The 20,153-nt window shown below is 40.6% G+C and overlaps 1 long non-coding RNA gene across 1 annotated transcript; it reads left to right on the top strand.

The window, feature by feature from the left end:
- The first annotated feature begins 62 nt into the window (after positions 1 to 62).
- LOC126291791 (uncharacterized) lies at positions 63 to 16,369 on the top strand. The gene is made up of 2 exons (XR_007551871.1): positions 63 to 164; positions 14,762 to 16,369. It is a non-coding gene; the product is annotated as an uncharacterized LOC126291791 (long non-coding RNA).
- Positions 16,370 to 20,153: the final 3,784 nt, after the last annotated feature.

Below are 20,153 nucleotides of genomic sequence, written 5' to 3'. Positions count from 1 at the left end.
TTACGTGTTTAGCAATTAAGTACATAAACAAAAGTTATAATGTCTGTGGTTGTGACAGAGTTGTGATGATCAAGTCTCCAATCTTTGGTATCGGCCTTGCAAGTACAGTTATTTTTCGATAACTCGATAAGTCAAACGATAGCCAGCAGCGAAGCTTATGTAATGTATGAATGCGTTGTAAATATTTATCTACATCAAGAGAAACATTCCGTTGAGGAAAGTTCGCGCAATGGTCTATATTACAAACGTAGTCTAACTTGTGTTGGTTTCGGTGTTAGGAAAACGATAGACAGTCAAACACCAAGCTTTTTGTATACAGCTATACACCAGCTTCTCAGTCTTCAGTAGAATTTGTGTTACATCACATCACAGAAATAATGCAAACTTATACTTAGCAGAGTAGGATAGGATTAGAGAAGGAAGTGTATTGTGGAACGCTCAAAATAAGCGGCGGTGAGAGAACGAACTGTAAGAAAGAACTTGATAGCGGATTTTGTCAAACATTGTTATGTAGCAACAGAAACTGATCATGTCGGATTCATATTTCCTAGTTATGTTTAAAGTTTACCCATTTCCTCCAATTACAAGAAATGAGCTAATATCCTTGTAACGTCGATCATTTAATATTATGAACCTTTTTGCGTTGAATGTGTATTTTAACATTCACGTGAATAATTTGTTGTTTTTATTACATTGTGTCGTATGACTGCTCGTCATGTTTGTCGGAGGTGTCAGTATACTTAAATACAGCGTGTTACAAAAGCTATCCAATATTTTAGGGGATGATAGTATGCATCAGATCAAGACACAAATGACAAATGTGTTATGCCCATGGGTCCTACAAAGCATACGTTCTGACATGACACGCGAACACATGTTCGTAGGAGGTGCCCTTGTGATGTTATCCATGACAATGCATTACCTATCCTACTATGGACGACTGTCCGATAGTTAACGTTAATTATAGCCCCTGGGGTGGAATACTGTTAAGTAGGAAGACATCACGAACATGTGATTGCGGATGTGGTCACCACTGTTGCAGTCCCATAGTCTTGTTACATCTGTTTGCATTAATGTATATTTCTCCAGGTTCATACCATAATGTTCGGCCTACTTGCAGGTCACATTGATGTACATGTTGTGATGTTTGTGGTGTGGTACAGTATGTTCTCTCTCTTGCTGATACTCTGACACAACCTAGCAATGGAGGCTTTTTATTCCACAAGGTAAATGGCAGACATGATTTAATGCTATAGTCTAGCAAATGGAATTAATCTGTGGGCCTGTAACCTCTTAACCGAATGATTTCCAGGATACCGCTTGTTAACCTGTTCAGCTGATTGTTCAAGTGTCTTGGAGGAACTGGTTCCTTAGCACCCCAAAGAAAGTAGACAGTGGAAGACCTCTTTCAGTTCGCATGTCTGAAATGGAGCGTGTTCTAAGTGCAGTGGACGACAATCCTGGAACCAATATGCGATGAATAGCAAAAGTTGAAGGTGTTAGTCATCCTCTGGTCTAGGCAGTACCTCACAAGCAGTAGTTGTATTTGTGCCATGTTCAGTGCATCCAGGCCTCTAGGGTGCAAGACTAGCCTGCCAGAGAGCAGTTCTGCCAATGGTTCTTGTGGTAGTGTGGCACAGATCCACAATTTGTCTCCAAGATTTTGTTTACTGATGAGCCAGGGTTTACAAGAAATGGCATTGTAAATTTCCATAATCAGCATGTGTGGTCCAATGAAAATCCCCTTAGAGTTCAAGAAACAAGGCATCAGGAATGATTCTCAATCAATGTGTGGTTAGGTGTTTTTGGCGATAGGTTACTAGGGCCGTATGTGTTAACTGGGACTCATTATCACCACTTTCAGAAAGAACGTACTGCCTATCTTGCTGGAGGATGTGCCATGTCATGAAGACTACTGATGTGGTTCATGCTTGATGGTGCACCAACACATTTTCTCTGCATTGTGCATCGGCTCTTGAGAGGACATTTGAAAACTGGTGGATTGCTCGACGAGTCCCATACCTTGGCCTGCTCGTTCCGCAGACGTAAATCCTCTAGACTTTTGGTTGTGGGGACACATGAAGCAATTGATCTATGCCACTCCAAGAAACAATGTGCAGACACTACACCATCATGTCTTCTGTGCATCTCAGCATATCCAGAACCGATCAGGGTGATTTCAAAGTATGCATGAGTTCTTACACAAAAGGGCTGAGACATGCATTGAAATGAATAGGCACCATGTTGAGTTCCTCCTCTGAACAAGCGATGATATGTAATAGGTCCCTTGGTATGAGACTCTTTTTTTTTAATTCTTCTTTTGATGCATACAGTCATCCTCTAAAGTATTCAATAGCTCTTCTTCTTCTTCTTTTTTTTAAACACCCTGTATATGTCATGAGGAGAGACTAAAAGGGGAACACACTAAACGTGAAACACTGTATTTGACACTCTTAGGAATCCCAATGAATAACAAAGCAAAGTGGTCCCAGCATATGGATAATTTCATCAAAAAGCTCAGTTAGTTGCGTGGTCCATTGATCATTCCCACAATAAATGTTATGAACTGGAATGTTTCAACTAAACAAACAGAGAATAATTACGTAAAAAGGTGAAAAAAATATTTATGTGGTTTTGTTCTGCTCTTTTGTAAGGGTTTTTCTGTATGAATGATTAAGTATATCTATTCAAAAACTTTTGTATGGTACAGGTGTAGGAAGAGTTTTTATCATGAAACAGCTTTAATTAACTTAAAAAACATCTGTTATCTGTCAGGTATTTTATTCTCATGGGTGGATTGTCAAAGAGTCTTATAACTGCATATTTCAACCCACCCAGTTAAGTCTATGTTACACTTTCAACTTTCTCTCATTGTGTTGGACTGCTTGCAGAAATCCTAATATAGTTCCTCAGTATTGGCTGTTTGAGTAACCTTCTGGGGCGATGCAACTGAAGTCAGAAAAGTATCTATTCAACAGAAGTATGCTACTAGAATACTATGTAAAGTTGGTAAATGTAGACCTACACCTGTGTACATCTATTTGAAGCCTCTGCAGGGATGCTGGGATTCTTATTTTTATTCTTTTTGACCTACAACTCCAAGGTATTTGTTCTTAATAATAGGAGTAAATTGAAGATGCAAGCCTGTAAATATTGATGTGTGCTGAAGAGTGTGCACTTTTTAACACTTAGGCCTATAATCGGTTTAGAGGTTGTGTAACAGTTCTTGAGATTGTTGACACACAATGAAATATTAAGGGAACAGCAGAGAATTCATCAACTGCCTGTATCTCATAGTTTCAAGCTAAATGTCTTTAACACTGAAATTAAATTCTGGAGTACTTTGATACCACCTCGAGTGTCAAGAATGCAATAAAACAATTGTAATAGAAACAGACTATGTAGATTCCTGCTTGAGTGCATGATAATGCAATAAGTTGAATAAAAATGGTAAACTGTGTGGATAAGAACACAACTTTATTCGAAGATATCTCTACGAAAATTTAACATTAATTTTCTTTCTGAGTAGACATTATACTCCAGTTTAATAGGTATTTTGTACACAGTACTTAATCAAATATAATACAAGGCATATGGTTTCTGTGCTCTGTATTTACTGCAACATAATGTGTATCATTTTTTATAGCTGAAAAAAATACAAGGGAAGTACATAGTGGGATGTTGTGTAATCAGCATTAATTTCCAACAATGGAAAGTACATGATAGAATAACAACAACATGGAAATGGTAGAGTGCTACTCACCATATTGAGAACATATTGAGTCACTAAGGAAAAAACTGCCCAAATATTTGAAGCATTTGGGACAGAGGCCTCCTTCCAAAGTAGAAAAAGACACACATTCACACAAGCATAACTTTATTGGTTTGTTTATTTGTCCATACACAATTCAGTACAAAAGCTGGGATTATGAAGTCCACAAATGGCTGCAAATGGTCTCCAAGTGGCTGAACATATCCAGTACCAGTCAATGACTGGTTTAGGTGAACTAGAGGATCCAGTCCATTCCAAGGAAACACAGCTCACATCATTACGGAGCAACCTCCAGCTGCACAATGTCTTGACAACTGGGTCCATGTATTCGCAGGGTTTGCGCCACACTCAAACACTATCACCAGCTCTTACCAACCGAAAAACTGAAATCTGACTCAGCCATGGTTTTCCATTCATGTAGGATCCAACCAATGTGATCACAAGCCCAGGAAAGGCACTGAAGGCAATGTCATGCTTTTAGCAAAGACACTTGCATCAACGCCAAATTTCTCCACACTGCCGTAATGGATACATTCGTCGTATGTCCCACATTGATTTCTGCAGTTATTTCACACAGTGTTACTTGTCTCTTAGCACTGACAACTCTTTGTAGATGCCAAATATCACTCTTCTCTGTCTATAAAGAAGGCCATCAGCCACTACATTGTCTGTGGTGTGGGCTAATGTCTGAAATTTGGCATTTTCAGCATTCTATTAACACTGTACATCTCAGAAATATTGAATTCCCTAGCGATTTCTGAACTGGAATGTCCTGTGCATATAGCTCCAAGTACCATTTTGTGTTCAAAGCTTGTTAATTCCTGTTGTGCAGCCGTAATCACGTTGGATAGCTTTTCACATGAATCACCTGAGTGCAAGTAACAGCTCTGCCAATGCACTGCCCTTTTATACCTTATGTATGTGATATTATTGGCAAGGAGCAAGAAGGACATCCAAAGCAGACTAGCACTGTTGTAAAAGGCATTACTAGTGGTCAAAAGAAATCTACTGGTATCAAACATAGGCCTTAATTTTAGGAAGAAACTTCTGGAAACATATGTTTGGAGCACAGCATTGTATGCTAGTGAAACCTGGACTGTGGGAAAACCAGAACAGAAGAGAATTGAAGCATTTGAGATGCAGTGCTACAGACGAATGTTGAAAATCAGGTGGAGTGATAAGGTAAGGAACGAGGAGGTCCTGCGCAGAATTAGAGGTAAGGAATAGTTGGAAAACCCTGGCAAGGAGAAGGGACAGGATGATAGGACATCTGTTAAGACATCAGGGAATGACTTCCATGGCACTACAAGCTCCATCAACCCAGTCAAAAGTCTGATGACTCAAAAAAAACGTACTGCCAACAATGATAGTGGCTTTTTCAGTAAATGTAATATACAGCAGAGACTCCAATTTATTGGCAAATGTACTTATGCCCCAATAGGTGGTCTATAGCCTGTTATAATTATTATGTTACCCTGCTCCACAAGCGTTTCAGTAGCGAGAGCTTCAAACTGCTTTTCAATACTCAAAGCTTCTGCCTCTTACTTTCTTTTACATTCCACATTAGTTTTAAGAAAAATACAAATTCCACTATTTTATGCATCCTTCCTAAAAAAAAAACGACTAGCCAAATTGCAATGATTAATATTGACAAAACCCAATGCAAAATACCTGAACTAGTGCTCCACAATAAACGTACAGTCAATATTGCCACCCCTAACAGCAGATTCGAGTTGGATATATTTATTCCACAGGCACTGGAGTTAGCTTAAAATATGAAGTCCACTAGAATCGAAAACAATGGTAGTTGTGCTCACACTGGGCAGTGTGGCAGCTGAACTATTTTGAGGTGGGATACCAAACACCCTCGAGGGGTTTTCTGTGCCTTGCAGGTCATCCTTTTGGTTGCATTGTAGTGCTCTCCAAAGCAGTTACCGGTGAGGCTGAATCAACAGCTGCCAGCAAAGCTTCTCCTACTGCTGCTGGTGTATTATCTCCGAGTGCCGACACAAGGTCGTCAGCTGTCAGTGAAGGGCTCCCACTGCTGAAAAATGACTCGCACAGCTGGTACAGTGTCTTCCACTGTCAGTCAGGTGTCCTCAACTGTTGACGCGGGGTCCTCCATTGCTGGTGTAAAATCATCTGCCTGCTATAGATGGCCCAGCCTCATCTGCAGGTAACCTAGCCTCTGGTCTGGGTGACCTGACATTTGCTGTAAGTGGCCCGACCTCAACTGTGTGTGACCCAACCTCAGCCGCAACAGTACTAGAGTTCAAAATCCTAAGGATTTCAGCTGCCATTGCTTTTTTCCCCTTTCTGTTCTGATGAGTACCACTTTTGGTGAAGTTAACTCTAACAGAACTGTTTCCATAAACAAAAAGATGCATTCGCAGACACTCTCCAGATATGCTTTGATAATTTTGTCCATCTGCAGTATTGTGTGGTTCACATGAGTTTTCCATGGGGTCATGCATATGGTGTACACGAACAATGATGAAATTCACTTCTAGTATTCTTTACAGGGTTTCCATGAGAACAGACTCAGTATTTTTGCACCTATTCTTATAGACATCACTTGCACCTTCAGTTAGTACACAGCCACTGCCAGCTGCAACTAGCTTATCACAACTGTTCATTTCGCATTTGAGACGCACTGAGTTATGTAATACTCACAAGTCTGAAACCAGGTTCACTACTAGCCATAATAGTGGCTGTACTCTTTCCATGGGAATAGCTGCTGTACTCGTCCCTTGGCAGTCAGACAATATGATAATGCTGCACACTTTTTTTTATTTTATTCATTAATTAAGACAAAGACATAAAAGGGAGGGAGAGTGGAGGCCTGGAAGAGTAGACCAGGCACTCAATATTATATGGTACGATAAAAAGCCCTCTCATGAATAAAATGTAAAACTAAGTCCACAATACATAGAGTGTTGAGAAGGTTAAAAGTCCACTGCAGAGTGGCTAAAATTGGGCAGTCCAACAAGAGGTGGATGACAGTTATATGGGAGCCATAGTGACACCAAGGTGGGTTCTCGCAACAGGAAGTGACCATTTGTTAGCCAAGTATGGCTGATGCAGAATCAGCAAAGGACAGCAGAGTCCCTGCAAGTGGCTCGCATGGATGACTGCCACATATTCATTGTCTTCTGGATAACACGGAGTTTGTTTGGGGTACTGAGTGAGGGTGCACCATTCAGTATTCCAGATCGCGAAAAGTTTGCATTGGAAGACCGATTGGAGAACAGTCTCCGGCAGGCCGATCTCCAAAGTTGGTTTACTGGTAGCCTGTTTTTTCAAGGCTGTCAGCAAGCTCATTGCCCAGTATCCCAACATGTCCTGGGGTGCAAATGAAGGTCGCAGAACGTCCACCGTTTCCAAGGGCATAAAGAGACTCCTTGGATAGTCATTATCAAAATGTGTCGAGGGAAGCGCTGCTTGAAAGCTTGTAGGCTGCTTAAGGAGTCACTACAGATGATAAAGGACTCAGTGGCACAGGAGCGGATATGCTCAGAGGCACAATAGATGGCTAACAACTCTGCAGTGAAAACACTGCAGCCCTCTGCCAAGGACCACTGTTAAGTATGTCCAGCATGAGCGTAAACGAAGCCGAAGGACTGTCAATCATTGATCATTTGATGTAGACTATTTTTGAGCCCTCGTACTCACTGAGAAGAGAGAGAAATTGCTGACGGAGGGCCTCAGGTGGAACGAAGTCTTTTGGGCCTTGGGATAGGTCCAGCCAAAGCCGTGGCTGAGGTATGGACCATGGAGGTGTATGGAAGTGAACCCACAGGAATGGTGGCAGGTTTAAAACGTTGAGTTCTTTAAGAAGTGACCAGACACAGAGGGTGAGGGGATTCCCAATTTTGGGCCACAGTTGAGGCAAATGGATCGCAGTGTCAGTGAAAAGGAGAAGGTAATTTGGATGGCAAGGTGAACTATGAATGTGGGCAGTATAATTCGTAAGCCACAATGGAAGAAAGCCAGTTCCCACAAGGAGGCTGTTCATGGGGCTTGTTTGGAAGGCTCCCATTGTGAGCCAAACTCCACACTGGTGGATATGGTCCAGCAGATGCAGTGCAGAGGGTGATGCTGAACCATACAACAGGCTCCCATAGTCAATACAGGACTGTACAAGGGATTTGTACAGCTGCAGCAGTGTAGGAAGATCAGTACCCCAGTCAGTGTATCTCAGGCATCGAATAATATTAAAGTGCCACCAGCACTTGTCCTTAAGCAGATGAAGATGGGGAAGCCAAGTTAAGTGGGCATCATATACCAGTCCCAAAAAGCAGTAAGTCTCCACTACATCTAGTAATTGGTCATCAACGTAAAGTTCTGGATGGGACTGGACAGTGTGATATTGACAGAAGTACATGACGCAAGTTTTGGCCACCAAAACCTGAAATCCATGACTGAGGGCCCATGACTGCAGCTTCCATATAGCTCCCTGCAGCCAGCACTCAGCCACAACAATAGAAGAGGAGCAGAAGGAAATACAGAAATCATCATCATATAGAAGGGGAGATACTGACAATCCTACTGCTAATGTGAGACCATTGATGGCAATTAAAAACAGTGGGAAACTCGGGACCGAGAGCTACGGGAACACATTCTCTTGTATATGGGGTGCATTGTGGGAAGCACCTACATGGACTCTGAAAGTGCGGAGTGACAAAAAGTTCTGCATAAAAATTGGGAGCAGGCCACTGAGACCCCACTCATGGAGAGTAGTGAGGATATGGTGTCGCCAAGTGGTATCGTAGGCCATCATCTGATCAAAAAAGACGGCAATAAGGCGTTGGCACCAGGAAAAGGCTGATCGAATGGCAGACTCCAGCTGCAACAAGTTGTCGATGGTGGAGCACCCTTGGCAATAACCACCCTGGGATGAAGCCAGAAGGCCCTGCAACTCAAGTAGCCAACACAACCACTGCCTGACTATATGTTCGAGTAGCTTGCACAAAACATTGGTGATGCTGATAGGATAATAGCTATCAACATCTACTAGCTTCTTACCAGGCTTTAGCACTGGGACAATGGTACTTTCCTGCCACTGCGATGGGAGTTCGCCATCGCTCCAGATACAGTTGAAGATGGGAAGGAGATGGTGCTGGGAATCCGCTGACAGGTGTTTCAGCATTTGTGAGTGGATGTGGTCTGCACCAGGGGGTGTGTCAGGACAGGCGGCAAGGGAACTGAGAAATTCCCATTCACTGAAGGGAGCATTATACGGCTCAGGGTGGCAGGGAGCAACAGAGAGGTTTTGTTTTTCCACCCTCTGTATGAGGAGATGAAAGGTAGGGGTGGTAATTTGCATATGCAGAGATGCAAGCATAATGTTCAGCAAGACGCTCTGCGATTATGTCTGGATTGGCAGATACAGCTTCATTTGTGGAAATTCCAGGTACACCTGCAGGGGTTTGATAGCCGTAAATTCGGGGGAGCTTGGTCCAAACCTGGAAGGAGGTGGTTCGTGTTCCAATGGTTGGAGGTATAGCGTTCCCAACACTCCTGCTTCCTTTGTTTGATGAGGAGGTGAACCTGGGCATGGAGCTATTTGAAGGCAATGAGGATCTCCAGGGAGGGCTGGTGCTTATGATGTTGGAGGGCCTACCTACGGTCTCTAATTGCCACAACGATTTACGACAACCACCAAGGCACTGACTTCTGCTGGGGGGCAACTACAGGAACAAGGGATTGCCGATTCAGCCACGGCAATAATGGTATTAGTGATTGTGTGAGTCATATCATTGATGGCGGCATGCAACAGAGATCCAGCAGTGGTAGCAAATGTGAAAGTGTTCGAGTCAGCTTTGGGAAGAACCCCATGGGCAGGCATCAAGATGACAATGCTGGGGTAGGGACAGGAAAAGTGCAAAGTAGTCACTACCACACAAGTCGCCATGTGCTTTCCATTGGATGGATGGGAGAAAGCCAGGACTGCAAACGGAGAGATCAATGGCCTAATATATGCCATGTGCCACATTGAAATGTGTGGGGCCACCTGTACTTAGGAGGCAAAGGTTGAGTTTAGTTATTAGGTCCTCAACATCTTTTGCCATGGCCAGTAACTTTGGTTCCACCTCACAAATGATTGTGGGTGTTAAAATCATCCAGAAGGAGAAAAGGAGGGGAGAGTTGTGAAATGAGTGCAGCCAATACCTGGGGCAGTGCATCACCATTGTAGTGTTTCAAAAATTTCTGCATAAATTCTAGAACCACTCAGCCTTATGCTGTCTCGAACACATGATATTATAGAAATGAGTGTGAGGGAGTGGAATCCTACGTACTGCACATCACATGTCTGTGTGTGCAGGTTTAAATTCAGTTGCTGGTAGAATATAGCCCGTGGCGGTTGAATAACACTGACAAGTAGCTGTTGGGCAGTCCATGGATGTATTTATGTAACTCTGTGATATTAGTGTCAGTGGCTATTGTTAGTGAAAAAAGAACAGTTGAAATAAACTCTTATTACAGCCTTGCTAGAGGCAACACGTATTTCATAAATCCTGTGATATAGAGTTATGGTTATTAAGCCAACTCTTCTATGGATGTAATTAGATTTGTTTCTGACTTGAGGTGATACAAATGACTTACAAGAAGTCACATGTTTATGTGAGAAGGGAGAAGTTTGTACTGTATGAAGTTTTAATATATCGTTAGTTGATGAAAAGTAATCTTCGAGTATCTACTGATTTCACAAGTAGAGGGAGAATTTTAAACATTCCTGTACCTAGCATCAGTCTTCGGAGAAGAAGTTTAAAGAGATTCTAGAAGCCAGCAAATAAGATCGGCTGCGGCCAACAAGTAAGTCATCTCGTAAAATTAGTGTAAGTTAATATCTACTTCACACTTAAATCATCATCCAAAGTGTTAGACCATCTGAGGGATGTAGATGTTACAGATGCTAATTTTCTGCATTTTCCCGACCCTGGTGGTAATTTTCTGCGTTCTCCTGACCCTGACAGCCAGAGCTTCTGAAGATGTTTGAAGGGGCACAGGTTCACTGCAGACAGATGTAAGAACAAAGATGCAAACTACACCTGATGGTCTGTCTCAGACAGGACAGTTTTTGTAGTATCCCAAATAGCCACACGGGGGGCAGTCCAAACTGTGGGAAGCCAGGTTTCCTGAAGGACAATGCAAAAGGCAGGTGTAATGCATAGAAGCTGTCATAACTTAGCCAGGTGGGAGACAAAACCGCCGCAGTCCCACTGGATCACGACACTTTCTGGAATTGAGAGAGGCATGTAGTGATCAAGGAGTCAGGTTATGCCTGAGCATCATCTGCTGCCACCAGTTGAGCATTTGTATCCATTTCCATTGCAGATGAGATGTCAGTGAGATCCAGGTCCTCAGGGGATGCTAAAATCTCCACTTTGTCCTCAGACACAGGAGTAGTAGGGGGTGGTGGTGTTGGGGCCACCAGAGGGTCCTGTTTCTTGGCAGACTTCTTCCTCATTTGCTTGTTCTCTCGCTTATCTTTAGGGGCTTGCTGGGAGGACTTCTCTGAAGCAGCTTCAGGCACGGAGGAAGGCTGTGAAGCCCTGTGTCCTTCAGCTTGTGGCTGCTTCAGCCACTGGCAAGTGTCTACTGTGGCATTAGTGGAGGCCTTTGAAGGGAGTGCCCCAAGGGACCCCTTCCATGAGGGAGGAGGCTGTGGTCTTTCCAGCTTTGGGGAGGGGACTGATGTCCCCGGTCTTTTGGGAGCTACTGCTCCTGAAGTAGGTGCTTTGGGAGCAATGGATGAAGAGGTGCCCCAAACCAACAAGGGAGCGGATGCATTTGGACGACCCGGAGGTGCCCACTGTATGTGGCAGAGATTGCGGGACTACAGTCGTAAGTGAGGGGGAAGTTGATGTGGCTGCAGCATATGTAGGTGACAAGTGAATGCGGTGCAATCATTCAAATTTACGCCTAGCCTCTTAGTAAGTCAGCCGGTCCAGGGTCTTGTACTTCATAATTTTCCATTCCCTTTGAATGGTGTGATGGTAGAGCACTTGCCTGCGAATGGCAAAGGTCCCAAGTTCGAGTCTCGGTCGGGCACACAGTTTTAATCTGCCAGGAAGTTTCAATTATCAGGGTAGTGTATTGGGTCCAGTTCTGCTCTTAATATGTATCATTGACTTTCCAGACAATATAAGACATGGAGAAAAAGTTCTGTTTGCTGATGACAGCAACATCACAGTCACTGATAAAACCCCAGAACTCCTATTACAGAAAACAAATGAAACCCTCAAAGATGTTTGCAATTAGGCTGTAAGTTAATTAGTTTATTACTTACTTAGTTTCATGTTCCAAGTGTGGGGTCCTACCCACTCATCTCGTATAGGGTGCCTAAAGGATGCTGATTTCTCGGATAACTAAACAACAACAAGCAAATCACATTAATAGTTTTTATTACAGTAAAGGAGATTGACAATACTTCACTTTGGATTTACAATGAGTTGTCACAAGCGACAGGCGACATGCAAACAGTCAGTGTCCTTTGCTATACACAATGTTTGTGCAAGTTTGTCACACAATTCGCGGATCACTAATAATGGCTATTGTAGTGCTCTCTTCTAAGGTGTGGTTTCTATGAGTGTCCATCTTCAACTCCTTTACTGTCCTGTCAAGGCTGGTGGCAGCAGCACTTGTATTCTCTTCATGCAGAAGCTGCTCCTGTCATGGTGCCGTCCTAGTCAGCGGCCTATTGCCTGACGTCATCTCACAGCCTTCTCTGCTCTTGCATTCTTCATCTTTGTGCCAGTGCTTGTGGTTATGCCATAATACCATTGATCATTTTGCACAATAAATTGTAATGGTGTCGAATGAGTCAGTTTACATTCACATCGCTAACATGTAAATATGGCTACGTGCTGACATTTATATATATCTAAACCAAAGATTCCAAAACTTACCAAGCGGGAAAGCGCCGGTAGATAGGCGCAATGAATAAAACACACACACAGAATTTCGAGCTTTCGCAACCGGCGGCTGCTTCGTCAGGAAAGAGGGAAGGAAAAGGAAAGATGAAAGGATGTGGGTTTTAAGGGATCATATCCATGGATATGCGTGTGTGTGTGTGTGTGTGTGTGCGCGAGTATATACCTATCATTTTTTCCCCCTAAGGTAAGTCTTTCCGCTCCCGGGATTGGAATGACTCCTTACCCTCTCCCTTAAAACACACATCTTTTCATCTTTCCTTTTCCTTCCCTCTTTCCTGACGAAGCAGCCGCCGGTTGTGAAAGCTCGAAATTCTGTGTGTGTGTTTGTGTGTTTTATTCATTGTGCCTATCTACCGGCGCTTTCCCGCTTGATAAGTATTGGAATCTTTGTTTTTAATATATTTTTCCCCTGTGGAACACACACACACACACACACACACACACACACACACACACACACACACACATATATATATAGATATACATATATATATATATATATAATTAAAATCAAAGATTCCAAGACTTACCAAGCAGGAAAGCGCCGGTAGATAGGCACAATGAATATATATAAAAAATAGAAAGAAACTTCCACATGGGAAAAATATATTAAAAACAAAGATTCCAAGACTTACCAAGCGGGAAAGCGCCGGTAGATAGGCACAATGAATAAAACACACAAACACACACACAGAATTTTGAGCTTTCGCAACCGGCGGCTGCTTCGTCAGGAAAGAGGATGTCCTTTCGTCTTTCCCTCTCCTTCCTGAAGAAGCAACCATCGGTTGCGAAAGCTAGTAATTCTGTGTGTGTGTTTGTGTGTTTTGTTCATGTGCCTGTCTGCCGGCGCTTTCCCGCTTGGTAAGTCTTGGAATCTTTGATTTTAATATATATATATCTGTGTGTGTGAGTGTGTGTGTGTGTGTGTGTGTGTGTGTGTGTGTGTGTGTGAGTTATTAATTCCTGCCCACCACCTTTTACACATAACAATAATAGAAATTCTCCTTTGAAATATGAGTTGTCGAGAAGAAACGTTTTCGGTTGGTTTTCAGATTTTACTTTGTTGTCTGTCAGACGTTTTATATCACTGGGTAAGCAATCAAAGATTTTAGTTGAAGCACTGTGTGTCCTTTTTTGTGCTAAAAGCAACCTTAATGGGGAGTAATAACTGTGATTTTTTCCCTTCTGGTATTGTAATGTAATAAATTAAGGTTGAACACAAAGAATACAAACAATAACGGTATACATTTCAGAATAAAGTGGTGAAACAACTCTGTCACATCAAGCATATATGACAAATCTATAGGGTGTGTACCAAACCCAACGTTTTTAGGTATTAACACTGATTGTCATGTAACATGGAATGAACACACAAAGATACTGGCAAAAAGAATGTCATCAGTATGTCATGATCTTCAGAGTTTTAGCAGTAGTTCATAATAACCAAAATCTTGTAGTGACATATTATGCCCATGTACACACTATTCTTAGCTATAGTATTCTTTTCTGGACCCAATGGCACAAAACATGGATGCAGTTTTTAAACTGCAGAAGAGAGTCATAACAATAATAGTGGAAGTAGTAACTGATGTTATTGTAAAGAATTATTTTAAAAAATTATGCATCCTACCTGCATATTAGAGAAAACGTTACTAAGTATTTCACTAATATTTCTATACATAATCTGGAACAAGAGCCAGCTGGACTTATATTTACTCCAGGAAAATAAACAAATGACCTTAAACAGCATATTCTGCCATGGAATAAAATTTTAAAATAAATTGCTACAGGAAATGTAAAAGATTACAAAAATATATCTTTTTAAGATGGTGCCTAAAACGTTCTTTGTAAGTAATGCATAATGCAGAATTAAAAATTACTTAGATGACTCCAAGCAGTGGGTGAATAAAGGGGATAACTACAAAAAAAGTCACATTTCAGTACGTGATCACTGTTTATTGTTTCCACACAGACATCACATGTTAAGCTGAAAAATACATGACAGTAATGTCTTGTCATTCACCTGACTTCAACATTTTTCTCACCACAGGAGGATGCTGATGCAGTTTTTCAGGTGGACTGAGGAACATATTTGGATATGTGGGAGCATAGAGTCAGCTTTTTGAATGGGCTAAAGTTGCTGCAAGGGCCACAAGAGCATCATCACAGTCCAGGAGTCACCAGATGGTGTGGTGATGAAAAAAGGAACTATGTTTTATAATACATGTTACCTGAAGCCAATTGTGTGTAAATCAAGGAACATTGTACAATAGGGACTAACCAAATGAGGAAGTGCAGCTATTAAGACAATGCCTCATTCTCAGAAGGTTGGTGGTGTTCTCTCCAGCCATGCTGATTTCGGTTTTCTGTAATTTTCCATAATCACTTATAAGAAATGCTAGGATGTTTCCTTAATCGAGGCCATGACTGACCACCTATCCTAACCTCATAGACCATCTGTCCTGCACTCTGAAATATCCTGGGTGTAACAATTAAGCAGCAAATACTCATCTTCAATTCTCAGCATTCTCCAATGCTGTGGTAGCTGTAAAACAGTTTGCAAGTTATCTGCTCCACCAAGATGTGCTGCTGCTTGCCGAGTTCTTATCAGTGTGACTATTGATTTCATAATGGTAAGAGAAATTTCAGGGAGACATGATATCCTCTTTCAAAATCACATTTATTGCATAATACTATAACAAAACTGGCTCACAAAAACTGTCGGAAAACTGACACACACATGGCTGATTCATCACTCCTTATGTATATTTTGCCTACACCATCCACTATTAGAAACAGAAAAGTTATGGATTACAATCAAAACCTCACTGGGGCACACAGACTGTCATCATTCAGTTATGCATTAATTCTTCCCTCTCACTCTGCGACAAAAAGTTTTGCACAGCTTTTATCTTTTAGTATTGAAATTCATAAAATATACTTGCTAACAATGTTTTTTTTATATATAAAGTTGTTTATATTGTGAAAAGTATTAGTTGGAAAATGTTCCTAACATTTCCATTTGTTTATTTCACAAATACAAACAGAATGTCAATTTCATTCCTTACAAAAACTATCCTGCAATTACAAAATGAGACTGGTTTAGTTTTTATATCCAAGAAGTAATTAGTCACAGTCAAACCAGTGCAGAGATCTACGTATGCTTTCTAAAGTTGGAATGAAATTAATGACAGAATATGAATCATTATAATAAATGGAATTCTATGTGAAATATCCTTGTTACAAAACTTATATAAGCATGTAAATGTTACATCCTGATACCTCAGGCCAACACTTCATTTCATAGTACGTTTAAAATCATAAAACGTGTTATGCATTTCAGAACAAAATTCAGTTCTCAGTTAAACAATTAGGAAATTTATTTCACTTACTGATTTTAACAGACTAATCTGTCAATTTCAGAAGGCTACAAAATTTATGATGATATAAATTTTTTAAAGAAAACATGTTGGCCAGCATTGAATACTTTGAGCTTTATGCTCCTATATATGGCTGACTAGGTAGATGATGTGTGATTTTATGTATAGCTGTTATTTTCTCAGCAACTGTGTGTTGTAAATTTTGACCTGTTGATTTGCTTTGTATCACCTTCAAAATGTGAGATAATAAATAAATAAAATGGTGTGTTTGCTTAACACATTGGTTACTGGATTTGTATCATGTGATTTTTTCCAGTTTGATATTTGTTAGACACATGGCATGCGAAGTTAATTTCTCCAATATCATTCCTACTAGGCCATGTGTATAGGAATTACGCACAATTTTAATTAACAAATCAATACTGCTTTCAGCATTTTAGTCTAATGGCACTTATTGTTTGGAAGAACAGAGCAAAATTGATATAAATGCTTAATGGTAAATACCTCAGAAGGTTGGTTTACAAATTCACAACAGATGTAATGACATATCTGAATTAATTAATAGGTTGTACCCTTTACTTCACAAGTGTGAAAAAAAAGAAAAGAAAAACATTCCAAGCACATGAACTTTACTTTTGGACAATACTTAGATTCTCTTAATACTTGACTTGATTTCCTTATAGCTTCAACTCGGCCAAATTTTTGAGAGTTTCTTCAGTGACTCAATGTGCACATGTTTTTGTTGCTGCCTGTCTCCTGTAATAAATTGTTCTGTAAACTTGAAGTTCTTGATTATCCTTTGGGGTTTCCAATGTTTATCAATGTAATTGCAGCTTTCTCTCAAAATTCAGTTATGTGCATGTTTTTGTCAATTACTTGTTTGGAGATAGCTTGAACATTGACAGTCACTGTATTTTTGCGGAGTTCAAAGTTCAGACATAAGATGGCATTTGATCTGACACATCTATGAAGCATTTTGAGGCATTGTATTCCATAACTGAGGATAGTTTTTTGGTTGCTCCTTTCCCTGATGTGGTTGCTACAATTTCTGGAACTTCTTTAGTGATCAGAAACAAGACATCTCTCTTGCCCTTCCATTTTCCTACAGTTATACATGTGTTACTCTGTTCTGCATACATAGCCTTTCACCTTTCTTGACCTCTCATTTCACTACATTAATTGGATTCTACTTTCTGTTATCCTAAATGTACCAATGAGGTGCACTGAATATGCATTCCATGGGCTAATGCGATGTTCATGTACTAATTGTCAACATACAGATTGTGACCCATCAACTCCACCACTACATGGGAAGAAAGTCATAATTGGTGAAGCAATCCCCTTCCCAGCATCCACTTTCAGATGCCAAATGTAATGTCTCTGAACCCACAGCTTGAATAGCTTAAGACTATATTTATGATGTTCTCCTACCCCAGCCTCCCCTAAAGAGCACCACAGTGCACCTGGATGGCGAGTGTTCATCAGAGACAAGGGTATCCTCAGGTGTTCACTAGGGAAATTTGGTAGGACTGCTGTTATTTTCTTTACATATAAATGATCTGGCAGACAAGGTAAGCAGCAGTGTGCAGCTGTTTACTGATGATGCCGTGGTGTATGGAAAGTTGTCGTCATTGAGTGACTGTAGGAGGACACAAGATGACTTAGACAAAATTTCTAGTTGGTATGATGAATGGCAGCTAGCACTAAATGTAGGAAAATGTATGTTGATGCAGATGAATAGGAAAAAGAAACCCAAAATGTTCAAATACAGTACTAGTAGTGTGCTGCTCGACAAACTGTTATCGATTAAATATCGGGGCATAACACTGCAAAGCAATCTGAAATGGAATGAGCATGTAAGGACTACAGTAGGCAAGGCGAATGGGTGACTTCTGTTTATTGCCAGAATTTTAGGAAAGTGTGGTTCATTTACAAATGTGACCACATAAATGACACTAGTGTGATCCATTGTTGATTACTGTTTGAGTGTTTGGAATCCACACCAGATCAGATTAAAGGAAGACATTTAAGCAATTGAAAGATGGGCTGCTAGATTTGTTAATGGAGGTTTGAACCTTATGCAAGTATTATGGAGATGCTTCAGGCTCTCAGGTGGGAATCACTGGAGGGAAAGCAACATGTATTTTGAGGAGTGCTATTGAGAAAATTGAGAACTGGCATTGGAGGCTGAATGTAGAACAGATCTACTGCCAGCTACTCCATACATATTGTATAAGGATCATGAAGATAAGATTAGAGAAATTAGAGCTTGTTTGCTGATGCATAGATAATCATTCTTCCCTAACTCTATTTGTGAGAGGAACAGAAAGAAAATGGCTAGTAGCAGTACAGGGTATCCTCTACAGTACACCATTTGGTGGCTTGTGGAGTATGTATGTAGGTGTAGATAGTTTTATCATTACACGCTTTCTCACAAGAACAATGTGCTTCATAAAATTTATCATGTATTGGATAAAGTAATGGTGAAATTTTGTACAGTTTGCCTTTGTTTGTGCTAGAAGTGTCCAAAAAATGTAACATACTCAAATGAGCTCAAATCTGTTGCTGGACAAAGCCTTACTTGATTTCTGTATAGCACATTCTGTAGCCAGTAGTTTTTGAGTGTAGATTTTCAATTCAAATCAATCCACAAAACAAATTAAAAAATGTAGCATCTCTTCATTATTTGTGTGCACTCATTGTTGTAGTCTGTTGTCTTCTGTACATTTTTATTGACAATACTCTGAATAATTTGTTACACAGCATAGCAAATTGTCAAGGTGACAACCATTTCCTAAACTCGGTCATCAAAAAGCAATTGGTAAAAATCCAACTCATCACATCTTCCAGGTTGTGATTAAATAATTCATGTTTTTGGTTACATCCTTTTTAATTTTTTTTTTTTACTTTTTAGTTCATTTGCATCAGTGTCATTGGAATCACAATCAGAACTCTCAGCAAAAGTATTCAAGGTAATTGCTATTAGATGCTTCACCAAACAATCAGACATCACTTTCTGTGGCCAACCAACTCCTGTCTCCATATCAGATGTTGTCATCTAAACTCATAAGAAAACAAGCTGAGATCTTCACAGGAACATGACTTTAAACACACAAACCTCTAATGAGTATAACAGAGGTCGTAAATGTAAAGAAACAGTTGACTGCATGGCAAACTACAATAGTCAAGTTCACACTACCTGTCAACAAATTGTGGAACTAATAGTGCATGGCCTCTCCAAGAGACCGCGGCAGCTTTATATCCATTTGAATTCAATGTACCAGGGTACACATATTTTGCACATGGCCTGGAGTACATACACTGAGGTGACAAAAGCCATGGGAGAGTGATGTGCACATATAAAAATGGCATTAATATTGTGTACACAAGGCATTATAGGGCAGTGCATTGGTGGAGTTGTTATTTGCATTCACGTGAAAAGGTTTCTGATAGGACATGACTGGAATTAACCGCCTTTGAACATGAAATGGTAGTTGGAACTAGATGTATGGGACATTCCATTTTGGAAATAATTAGGGAATTTAATATTTCGAGATCCACAGTGTCAGTAGAGTGATGAGAAAACCAAATTTCAGTCATTACCTCCCTTCAAACGTCATTTTCCAACTGTTCAAGTTGTGTTTGAAGGAGTTATTGTATCAAGAAGAACACTACAGATACCAGTCACTGAATGCTGATACCTGTTTTGACTGGACCGGAGGTGGGATTCTGCCTACACGTTGGTCAGGGGACCTGAAGATGGTGTAATATAGTGCTGAAACTGGTTGCTCAAATCAAATAATGTGTGGAAATTTGGGTGGCTGAAGGTGTTTTGATTTTACATTTAATCCCTCTGAGGTATAACCAGAAATTGCATATTAAACATATGAAGGAAGTCATAAAGTTTTCATTATCATCTCAAAAATAAAATTAGATATTTACTTTTTGGTTGGTTTTCAGTTACACATCTACAGTCCTGGTACATGACGAGATCACAGCACTGTCCCAGAGGAATCAAAACAAAATGTTGTGACCCAAAGTTATGAGGCATGCTCAGAAAGT

The sequence above is a fragment of the Schistocerca gregaria genome, chromosome 9 (assembly GCF_023897955.1).
Source record: "Schistocerca gregaria isolate iqSchGreg1 chromosome 9, iqSchGreg1.2, whole genome shotgun sequence".
In the NCBI taxonomy this organism is placed as follows: Eukaryota; Metazoa; Arthropoda; class Insecta; order Orthoptera; family Acrididae; genus Schistocerca; species Schistocerca gregaria.
This window is presented reverse-complemented; position numbering and strand designations above follow the sequence as displayed.